At 33.7% G+C, this 12015-nt stretch overlaps 1 pseudogene; it reads right to left on the bottom strand.

Annotated features, from left to right (window-relative positions):
* Positions 1-37: 37 nt before the first annotated feature.
* LOC109215747 lies at positions 38-8073 on the bottom strand (annotated as a pseudogene).
* Positions 8074-12015: the final 3942 nt, after the last annotated feature.

The following is a 12015-nucleotide window of genomic DNA, read 5'->3' as shown; positions in this document are numbered from 1 at the left end:
TCAAAATAAAGTAGAGTGGCACAACAATCAAAATATCAAAACTGATGTACCTCCTCAATAAGTTGGCTTGGAAAGCTCAAGCAATGTTCTAATTTCCATTCTTTCATCTTCTGCAATTCCATTAGATGTTATTTCTTTTCCATAGGTAAGAGAAAAATGCATCATAGTGATAAGTATTGCTGAATAAATCAAATGAAATCCATATCACTTCTTATTTCCCGAGTGAAACTGTGGTATCATGTTAAGCAAAGAAGGATCCTTCGCCATAACATCTATTAGTAACTCTATTGTACTTGCATCGAATGAGAAGTCCCTTCCAGTCATTTCCTTCAAAAAAGTTGTCATTTCACTAGTTTCGCCAAACTTGAGAAATCCTCGCACAATAATATTGTAAGTGGCGTTGTCAGGCGAATGACCATTATGCTCCATTTTTCTAAGCATATCTTTAGCTTCATCTAACAACCCTTCTAGACAAAATCCATGTATTATCTTATTGTATGTTATCACATTGAGAAACAATCCAATTAAAGTAGCATGAGCTTTCTCGAGCAGACCATTTTTGCACAATCCGTCAATTACAACAGTGTAAAATTCAATATCACTATCTTCTCTCTTTCTTTCCAACTCATGAAATAGCAACATAGCTTTCTCAACAAGTCCATTATGAAAATAACCACGGAGCAAAATGCGATTAGTACATAAATCAGGTCCGGGCCCCGTGGATAGCATATCAGCAAAGAATCCTTGCGCAAAGTCAGTTCTTCTAACTTCAAATAGACCTTGCAAGATAGTATTGTAGGTAACAATGTTAGGTTTCGGTCCATTTCGAGAAATTTCATAAAACAAATGCATGGCCTCATCCAATTTCTTTTTCTTACGGTATCCATTTATTAGTGTGCTATAGCTAATAATGTCAGGCTTAATGCTCTTATCAATCATGGAATCAAAAAGGCTCCTTGCTCTATCCATTTGACCGCGCAAGCAATATCCATCAATTATCACATTGTAGGTGACCACATTAGGCTCCACACATTTTCCATTCATGTGTCTCATTACCTCGTCAGTATCTTCAACTTTTCCTTCTTTGCATAGTTTATCTGTCAGTATGTTGAAGGTGCGGACATCTGGATAAATATTAAGATTTACCATTTCGAAGAACAAAGTCCTAACCTTCTCCCACAGACCAAATTTACAAAGACCATCAATCAATGAACTATATGCAATAACATATGGAGGAATACCTTTTTTTTTCATCTCTTTGAAAGGCTAATTGCATCATCTATCATTCTATCCTTGCAAAGAGCTTGTGTCAGGCTTGATGCTTCCTTCTTCCATTACCCTTAGCAAATCGAAAGTTTTTTTAGTATGGCCCCTTTTGCTAAGCCCATTCATGACTATCAAATACGTGACTTCATCAAGCTCACAAATATTCTTCCTCATCAACTTTTTGAACAAGTTAACTGCATCTTTGATCTTATTTTCAGCAAAAATTCCACTCAATAATGTATTAAAGGTGATAATGTCAAATGGAATGCCAGTCTTCAAGTAAATGGCTAACACTGAAAATCCGCAGTCAGAATGATACATTAGGCAATAATTGTTAATCGCTATATTCAAGATGTAATCATTAATTGGGACGCCCAATTTCCGCATTTCTCGAAAAAGGGAAACAACAGAAGAGTGATGCTTCATATTTACCATAGTCTTCAATAATTTGGAGAAGTCGAAAACAGAAGGAAGAGGCTGTGTTCTGACCATTCGACGGAAAAGACTCACAGCGTCATCTAAACACTTGACATTTTCAAATTTATCCTTCGTAGAAGCTCATGTGTTGCTATGAGATGAACAATAATCTCTGGTTGAAATTGCCCAACCAAAATGCGAGATACCAAAAATGAGATCAGGGAATACCATTACAAGAGTAGCTCCGAGAAATTCGAAAGAATTCTCGCCGAGAAATTGCAACTCGAACAATTTGGATTTGAAGAGCAAGAGTGCTGCTCTCTCTCTCTTTCTGTGCCCTAATTTTTGCACTATAAATACTTTTCTTTTGTTGCAAACACAATAACAGTAAACACCATTGTAAACCCTCTAGTTTATAGAAAATATCCAAAAATTTAATAAGCTTAAAATTGTAAAAAGTTTATCCTTAAACCCCTAGAAATTCCTTATTTTTGAAGTTAGCTTATTTGCAAAACTATCGTTTTAGACATAAAATAAAAAAATTTAAAGTTTTTAAAAAAGAAAAAAGGAGAAGAAAAGAGACGATCGAAACCAAAGAGGAAAATAAGAAAAAGTTTATTATTTATAACTAAAGATAAATGAGACTAATTAACAATGATAGTTTATTAAATATAAACTTGTGATAGGGATATTTTTGTTTTGAAAAAATTAAATTTCTGTTTATGTTCAAAAGCGCCTTTGTTTTTTAGCCAAACATCTCAAATATTTAAAAAGGTGCATTCTTTTAAGGGGGGGGGGGGGGGGTGGGGGGGGGGTAGGATGCTTCTAGCCGCTAAGATGCTTGGCCAAACACACTATGTTTTCTTTGGGAGATTTGCATAAATAAGATATGTTTTAAGAACTTGTGCCTAAAATTAACCTTTTTTAAGTTTCATAGAGAAAATCTGAATCTAAAATTTCGGTCACAATAAATCAGTAAGACTTCGCGCTTATGTTTAACCTAGTTATCCTATTGAATAAGTCATACCATTGATATTTGTGCTTGTTTAGCTGCTTATAACTCCCACTTGATTGGCAAGGCTTTGTGTAATATTTATTCTAACTATCTTGTTAAATTGTTCACAAATTTTAGCGGATTGGTATTTGTTGTTAATATATTAACATATCTGTATGAAGTTGTGTCAACTGATCTGATCTATCTTGATTGTTCACAAATCCTACCAAATTGGCATGATTTGTCTATATTAAAAAAATGTGTTCTTCGCATTTGCAATTCTAATTTCGATCATACCATCTAAAACCCGCTTCAAATTATCTTATTTGAAACAAAGCCTCCAAACACAAATACAACAATCTTAATCACTAATTTAGTCAAATAACATCAAATCAAAAATACCAAATTTGTCTTCTTTATTTTCTAAGGAGCAACAATAAAGTTTTGAGATTTTACATTTCTCGTGATTAGGAAGACCTGCTAGAGCTGCATAATGCATTCACCAAAGGCAAAAGGAAACAAAGGAGGGAGACACAAGACAGATTAATAAGAACATAACAATAATCCCACGGTTGAACAACTATTTTGTTGGATTTCTAATCCAAAATTATGCAAGCACAGCATGCAGTAAATGTGTAGAAACCATAACCTGAAGTAAATCTGCTCTATCAACATTGTCTTATATGATACCACTAATGTGTTTCGCCAAATGAAAAGTTAGAATAGACTAGACTAGAATAATAGTAGGAACAGGACGAATGTCCACGCCCGAAGTCATATTAAACAGAACAAAAGCAGTCACTTAAGGGGAAAAAGGATCATATTAGTAATACCACTTAACTTCCATTAACACTTTTTATGTTTCAGAAAATCACGAGGTTCCTTTGTTCATACACACAACTTCTTTCCAGGTTGTATTTCACCTTTCTCCTTCTCCGTCTTCAATACGAGATTGTTTTCTTCTTCATTGAAAATTAAGCAAAAATTTAAGCAACTACAATTTTGGAGGGTGTTGGTTAAGCTTACAAGCTGGTCAAACTGGCTTATAAGCACTTTTTGGCTTATTTACGCGTTTGATAAAATTAAAAGTGTTATAAGTTAAGTGCTTACAAGCCAAAATAAGCCAAAAGTCATAATTTGGTCTCCCCCAACTTATCAAATTTCAGCTTATAAGCACTTTAAGTTTGACCAAAATATTTACTATTCTATTCCTAAAATACTTCCTTTTAAAACAAAACTCTTCGTATATCCAATTCTTCAGCTGCATATTATTAATTTCAGCACTTTTATCCAAACATGTAACTGATTATTTTTTAAATCAGCTCCAGCACTTAAAAGTACTTTTTAGCACCTAATGCTTATCAGCTACTCTAAATCAGCTAAGCCAAATGAGCTCTTGGTAGAGTATTTCGAGCTGGAATATGTAGAAATCGAGATGAAATTTTGAAGAAGAGTGAAAAAAATTTAGAAAGATTGTTTCAGAAGAGTGAAAATAGCCGTTAATGGGGGAGATATTGAATATACGTTGAGGTTGATTGATAGAGAAACGTGGGGGAGTGGGATATGGAGAGACAAACGTGGTGGAGTGGGATTGTACGTTAGAATGACATACAGACTTAATTAATTATCATTAAATTCCCAAAAATTTACATAATTGGTAAATTTGTATATAAGAGGTAATTAAAGTGAAACTTGAGTAGGGAAAGTAATAAAGTTTCCAATAGTGTATAACAATGTAAAAATTCCTAAATAATATTAAGAATGAATGTTCATGTACTATGAAATTACTTGGGAGCAAATCAGTTAGTCATAAACTAGTCTAGTTACTTGGTCACTAAAATTGGTTACTTGGCCACCAAGCAACTTTCTTATAAATAGAAGCCTTTTCTACTCATTTTTATAACATCATCAAGAAAAGTTATTAATTATCTCTATCTAAATTCCTCTTATTTTACTTTATTTCATATTACACCATAATAGATTTGTTGTTGTTGTTTGCAGAAAACTTGCTTGGTGGATGTTATTTCAAGTAAAGCAAACCCGAGATTGGTTTATACTTAACCAGTCTTTATTCATATTATACTATGAATACATGTACGTATCACATTTTATAAACCCTACGTGTAATGCACATAACCCATATAATGCCTACATACAATTATATGTACTCCCTCCGTTCCACAGTAAGTGACCAATTTATTTTTTTATTTTGGTCCAAAATAAGTGTCCATTTATATAATCAAGAAAAAAGTTAATTTGTTTAACAAAATTATACTTATGTACATATCCTTAAAAAAATTTCTTACTCATATTAAATGTTTAATTAAGGGTAGTTTAATCATACTATGTATTTTTGTATAGATTTTAGTATTTTCTTAATGGACGTGCCAAAAACAAATTGGTCACTTATTATGGACCGGAGGTAATACTACCTATCTATAAATTCAATTCTCACCATGGCTAACAAGCATTGCATTGGGACTTGAACCCCGCGTCTTAAATAACTACTCCCTTAGGTTCACGATAAGTGACCAATAATTTGCTTTTAGCACACCCATTAAGAAAGGGATTTTTTCCTTCCTATACCATATATGAAACCTTATTACCAAAAATGTGCATAATTTGTTAATTACCCGCCCAGTACATACTTTAACTATAATTTATATACCAATCCATAATTAGACAGATTATTCCATTTAAAACGCGCGAAAAAAAGGGCACAAAATCTGCGTTTGATTCTTTCCACATTAAATTCGAAATTTGAAATGGAAAGAGATCTGATTGCTGCGTAATTCTCTCTTTCACTACAATTCAAAAACAACGTAGAGCTTCAGAAGCTTCAACAACGCAATACAAAATGTAGAATTCAAAATTGTTCTTCATCGTCCTCAGTACTCAAATTGTCGAACCTATATCTGTTCTTCATCTTTTTCTCTCAACTACACGAAATCATGTCAAAAATCCCAATAATGCTAAAATTGAATGGGAATTGGGATAACTATGGCAGATTTAGAGATTTTGAAGTTGATGCCATTGTGGTGATGAGAATGCAGGTTTGTGTAGTTCGAAAATGCTTAGAATTTTAGTTTTATGATATTATCTACAAATTTACTACATATATCTACAATTTGACTACAAGTTCTTTATTTGGTGCAGGAAAAAAATATTTTAATATATAATATCTCCGGATTGTAGATATATTGTAGGCAAATTGTAGTTTACTTGTAATTTGTAGATAAATTGTAGATATATTGTAGATACTATATTTTTAATATTGTAAATTTTTTTTCTTTGTGTTTGTTCTGAAAATGTAGGTGAGGGCTTCAACAGATCATATACATACTGTGTTGGATGGTGTGAAGCGGTACATTGTGTGTCTAGAAAACAAGAAATGTAGTTGTGGCCAATTCCAACTTGAAGAACTTCCATGTGTAAATTATTTCCAGATTGTAGTTATAATGTAGGTTAAATGTAGTTAATTTGTAGTTTTTGTAAAATTTTGTAGACAATTTGCAGATTAATTGTGGATAACACATTTCTACGATTGGAGTATTTATTTCTTATTTTTTGTTGTGTAATTTATATCCAACTGACAGTTATATACAAATATTACATAGAACTTGGAGGTAAACATCTAAAAATTACCTACAGTTTAAGTACCTAATATAAGAATAACTACAGTGAATGTACAAATTACCTACAGTTTAAGTACCTAATATAAGAATAACTACAATTTACCTACAGTTACAGGGCAAACAGGAAACACATCACCCACAATCATGTCTACATTATATCTACATTTTAGACTACAATTAATCGTGGAATGTTCTACATAAACTACAAACTAACTACAATTACACTACAAACAGTAAATCTATGTGAGGGCTTCAACAGATCATATCCATTACACTAAATCTACAAACAGTAAATCTGGAATTCTATTATGGCATAAACATTTCTCAGAATAAATACTTTTTGGAAGTTTGGTCAAAAGGATAAATTCCCACTTTTGAAAATTTTTATAAAGTTAACTGTGATATACTGAAGTACCATGCCTGGTAACCTCAATCATGCTAAATGAACATTTACCATTTTAAAATAAAGCTTTACCGAAAACCAGCGTGGATGAAGAACAAGAAAGAAGGTGGGGTATGGGTAAAAACGTGGGTGAGGGGGTAAGGGGTAAGGAGGGAGAAATGTGAGATATATGGATACCTTTAATTAAGGAGTAAAAATTGCCCATTAATTAGATATGAATACCTTTAATTAAGGAGTAAAAATAGCCCATTAATTAGACCCTTAATTAAGCATGGTATAGGATTGGTAATTTGGTATACTAAGTATAATTAACTCAAACCTTAAACATGTAGGGTAAAAAGGTTTCCTATGTAGTATAGGAATGTAAAAATTCCATTAAGAAAATACTAAATTCTATACAAAAATACCTACTATGACTAAACTACCCCTAATTAAACATTTAATGTGAAGAGTAAGAAAATTTTTTAGGAATATGTACATAGGGGTTATTTTGTAAAAACAAATTGAATTTTTTCTTGATTACATAACTGGACACTTATTTTGAACCAAAATGAAAAAGCAAATTGGTCACCGGAGGAAGTATGTTATAGGAGCAAAAATACGGAAAGGAACCAATGCTCTCTAAAGTGTATTTGGGAGCTACTCTTGTATTTGGGAGCTACTCATAAAAGAAGAGTGACAAACTTCTTTTTCAGTTCCTTTCACTGCATTGCTGTAGCAATATTGGATCTCCTTTCTACTATGCGACTCCGGGGTAATTGTAGCTTCATGACATGGCAACAGAAGCCATGAATGCATGAGTTTGATGACTTTCTATCCTTTCTGAAATAATGATGATTATATGCTTGCTTAACATTGGTACCTTGATTCTATGAATGCATCATATCTGCTTCAGATTGATGATTAGTTACAGTAAACTTCATATTTGTTAATTACCACAGCTGATCAATGAAATGCACAAAAGTTGTTCAAGCAGTTGCTGGAGTATGTTGGTGTACCTGCATTTGAGCAAGCCGTCAACCGTGTAGTGCCTCCTCCAAATACCTCTGGACTTCTTAAAATAAACAGAAGGAAGAGGCTGCGTACTGACCATTCGACGGAAGAGACTCATAGCATCATCTAAACATTTGACATTCTCAATATGGCTATGAAATGAACAATAGTATCTGGTTGCAATTGCCGAAGCAGAAGGCGAAATAGCAGAAAAAGAGATAAAGGGAATAATACCATTGAAAGAGTAACGAAGCAGAGAAATTCTCGTCATCTGATTGCAATCGCGACAAGAAATTCTGTGTGCGATCTCTGTGCCCTAATTGAAGGAGGAGCTGAAATGCGACAATGGGCTGCCGAGTTAATTATTAAGTACCCTTATTGACAGTTAGACCCTCTTCATTTTTATTATTTCCACATTTGGCTAGTCATTGTAGTGTCTTTTTTCACTTTTAGTCCTCACGTGTTCTAAGTGGAAGAAGGGGTATTTGTATTCGATTTTCCATTTTGGAGTTTATACCGCTAATTTTTCAGAAAATTTGTTCGGTTGGATTTTTATTTTTAGTATAAGCAATCTTGAAATTAGTTTATATGTTTTATATTCTTAACCAATTGTTTCAACTTTAATTTAAAATAGAGAATTTAATTGAAAAATTAATTTGAGGAACATTTTTATTGAAATTACTTACGAAATTGAACTAGGTAAAAGTTTATTTACACTCAATATTTACGTTAAATTATATTATTTTACCATGGTTAAATTATCAATAAGATTAAAATGTGTGTTAATTAACTATAATAAGAGCACATGTGAAAACATAAAAAATATATTTATTGAGATGTTGTGAATATTTTCTGCATAAGTTTTACAATTAAAATATACTTAATAATAGGGATGTAAATAGAGATGGGCATGGTGGGGCAAGCTTTGCCCTTCTATTAGCGGTGTGCATAAATCGAAAACTCAAACTGAAATTTCAATTTGGATCGATTTTGGATTGAGAAATTAAAATTTTTGAAAGAAAATTTTGGTTTGGTGTAGAATTTAAGAGAATAAAAATCGGGGGAAAAAACCAATATATATCTAAGTGTTTTATCACTTCCAACCTTGTTTATTTATTGGCCCATTGGTGCGTCAGGACTTGGAACCCCACGTCTTACAACTCAAATATCTTGGGTATTATGCCCACGCCATCATAGAAATGCGTTAGGGCTTGAACCCAACATCTTTATCGGTACCTCACAACAGATAAGAAGCACAATAGTACTCGTGGGGAAGACCTCATCTATAATGGATTTGTACACTCTAAACATGTTACAAAATAGGCAACTTTTGGTTTCTGCAGTCTTCCTCGTGCTAGAATTTGCATTCGAGACAGTAGAGGAACAGGATTGTGTCGTTGTAGCCGATAGCTTCAGCACCAATGGACTGTGGAGATGTATGTTTTCTTGGAAGACAAAAATATTAGTAAAAGCATTTTAGACCCAAATCGGGGAATTTAAGAGAACAAAAATCGGGGAAAACCCAATTATCACTTCCAACTTTGTTTATTTAATGGCCCATTTGTACTAGCATATATAACACCCCATTCTTCATCTTTAAAATATAAACCCTTATTTCTCGTCTTTACTAAGTTTATTTTAATTGCGAAGCTTTCATCAAAAGTTTCAATGTTTCTCAGGTTTTAATATTGCATGCAAGAGTTAATAGCATATGAACTTGAATTATGATTTAGATTTTGAATTGTTGTGTTTGGACATGTTTCTTTTAAATATTGTATTTTAAATTTTTTACCCATGACTAATATTAAAAATTACATTCAAGAAATTTAGTATTATTACTTTTCATTCTCTGTAATATTTATTTTTCTTCAATCAACTTAATTAATACCTAGAAAAGCTTAACAACATCAGCCACAACATTATCAAATTATTTCTCACAATTTTCAGCCACCACAAACCATATATTTAGCCACAAAATAGTCCAACCAAAAAGGCATCCATATCCATGTTCTTTCAAGTGCTATCTTATAGTTTTTCACTCAACCAACACAACCAACACAAGATTAACCTTAGGCACAATCAAGAAGATGTTATACATACCTTGTACAACAACTACAACTCGGAACCCTATCTCAACTTAGCTCACAATAGCCCTCAATCACACTACAACGTCGTAGAAGCTCTTGTAGCCTTTAACATCTTTGATGATGATTTGAGTTGTTTCCTTGAGTTTGGTTCTTGTGATCTTGAGATATGTTAGGGATGATTTTGGAGATCTTGAGGTGGTTTTGTGAGTAACATCTGTATTGTTGACGAGATATAAGGGGATAAGACCACCGCCTCAATTCTCCAAGCAGGTGGGTAAGCAGCCTGCTTGGAAGCTTGAGCAGTGCCACTTCGGACACTTGTATCTCTCAACTCCAATATCGTATTGACAAACGGTTTACTGAGTTGAGAGTGGTTTTGTGAGTAACATCTGTATTGTTGACGAGATATAAGGGGATAAGACCACCGCCTCAATTCTCCAAGCAGGTGGGTAAGCAGCCTGCTTGGCAGCTTGAGCAGTGCCACTCCGGACACTTGTATCTCTCTACTCCAATATCGTATTGACAAACGGTTTACAGAGTTAGAAATTAGATACATACGGCTTTAATTACATATAAAGATCTCCATGTAACTCTCAATAGATTGGGAGAAAACTGAGTCGCAACTTGGCCTATAAACCTGCCAGTTTCTCCGAAGTGCGGCAACGTGACTTGGAACCCTACTTTAAAAATTCATATTTCTCTGCCCGATGTCGTATGAATAAATGGTTTGGACCGTTGGAAACTAGGTTCCAAGACCTTCATTTTGGTATATAATATATCCCAAAAAGACCTCATATAGCACATGAAATGTATTGCTCAAAACACTTCATTACAAGGCAAATCCTTAGTAGATTTTTCCACAACTTAAATCTGATTTTTCCCAAACTTTATATTTCATATCCAAACATCATATATAGCCATCTCACGAATTTAAACTCATTTAAATCATGAATAAAAAGTCTCATTCATCCTAACTTACCTAATACTTTGATAAACCTTCTTTAGCCTTGTAGAAGGATTTCATTCCTTTTTGAGCTTACATCAATTTACATATGGCGTACTTTCACGTACGGAAACATGGGATGTAACACATCATCTTCATCAAACACAACTGAATCCGCTTGTGAGAAGATTGTCTTAACATTTCCACTTTCATCTACATGTACGATTCGTATGCAATATTAATTAGTTAAATATTAAGAATAATTAAATTTTAAAGCTAATTGACGTTTTAAGACTTTTATCTTTTAATATGATGAGCTTAATAAACTTTAAGCTTGAGATACTCTTCTTGTTATTTTTTGTGTCATATACCTTTTATATTTTATATATTTTAAATATGTATTTTTATTAGGCCCATGGGCCTGCTCAGCCCAGCCTCAATCAAGCCTCACTGGCCACGTGTTTACTCGTCCGGGCTTAAAAGTCTCGTTTTTAAATGAGCTCCAAAAATTACGGGCCAAGCCCATATTGACGGCAACAACAACAAGTTTGAAATTGAGATACAGTTGATTGATTGGTAGACATCTACATACCAATATGACGGGAAAAGTCAAATACCTATTACATATTATTACATTTTTGGGGGGGAAAGGATCACCCAAGTCTACCCAAAAAAAAAAAAACTGTTAGATACCTAACTTTGTGTATCTATACTCAGCTAATTAAAATATTTGATTGAAAAGTAACCCTTTCTTGACTTGATCCTGAAGTTGCATATTCCCAACTGATCATTCTTCAGTGCAGCTCTCACCTGTCTAGGCAAAGAGACAACTTCAGTGAAGAAAGATTTTGTTTCAGCTATCTGAGTAGAAGCAAATCAATGGATTCACATTCAGCCTGGTAACAACAAGTACATTTTGCAGGGCAAACAATCACATCATCAGTACTAATTCTGCCCTCCAAAAGTCTTAACATAAAGAAAGATACTTTAAATGGCAACTTAGGGTGAAAAATCTTAGTTCCAGTTAGGGGTGTAGCTTTTGATTTCCATTAAGAGGGGAGCTTCATTTGGGTGGCAAAGTGGAGGTGAAGACTGGGTCGTTTGAGGGTGGTCGCTGGTTGGGTTCGGCTGCTGATGGGTGTTCTTGGATGAGGGGGTCGCTGGTTTGCTGAGAGGAAGGAGAAGGGTCGTTTGGTGTTCTGCGGCGGGGTCTAGGCGTTAGGTCTCTTTTCAGTATTCTTTGCCTTAGGTCCCTAAGTCTCTACATGCGTTAGCTC

The sequence above is a fragment of the Nicotiana attenuata genome, unplaced genomic scaffold, assembly GCF_001879085.1.
Source record: "Nicotiana attenuata strain UT unplaced genomic scaffold, NIATTr2, whole genome shotgun sequence".
Taxonomy (NCBI): Eukaryota; Viridiplantae; Streptophyta; class Magnoliopsida; order Solanales; family Solanaceae; genus Nicotiana; species Nicotiana attenuata.
Note: the sequence above shows the minus strand (reverse complement) of the source record. Positions and strands in the feature narration are given on the sequence as shown.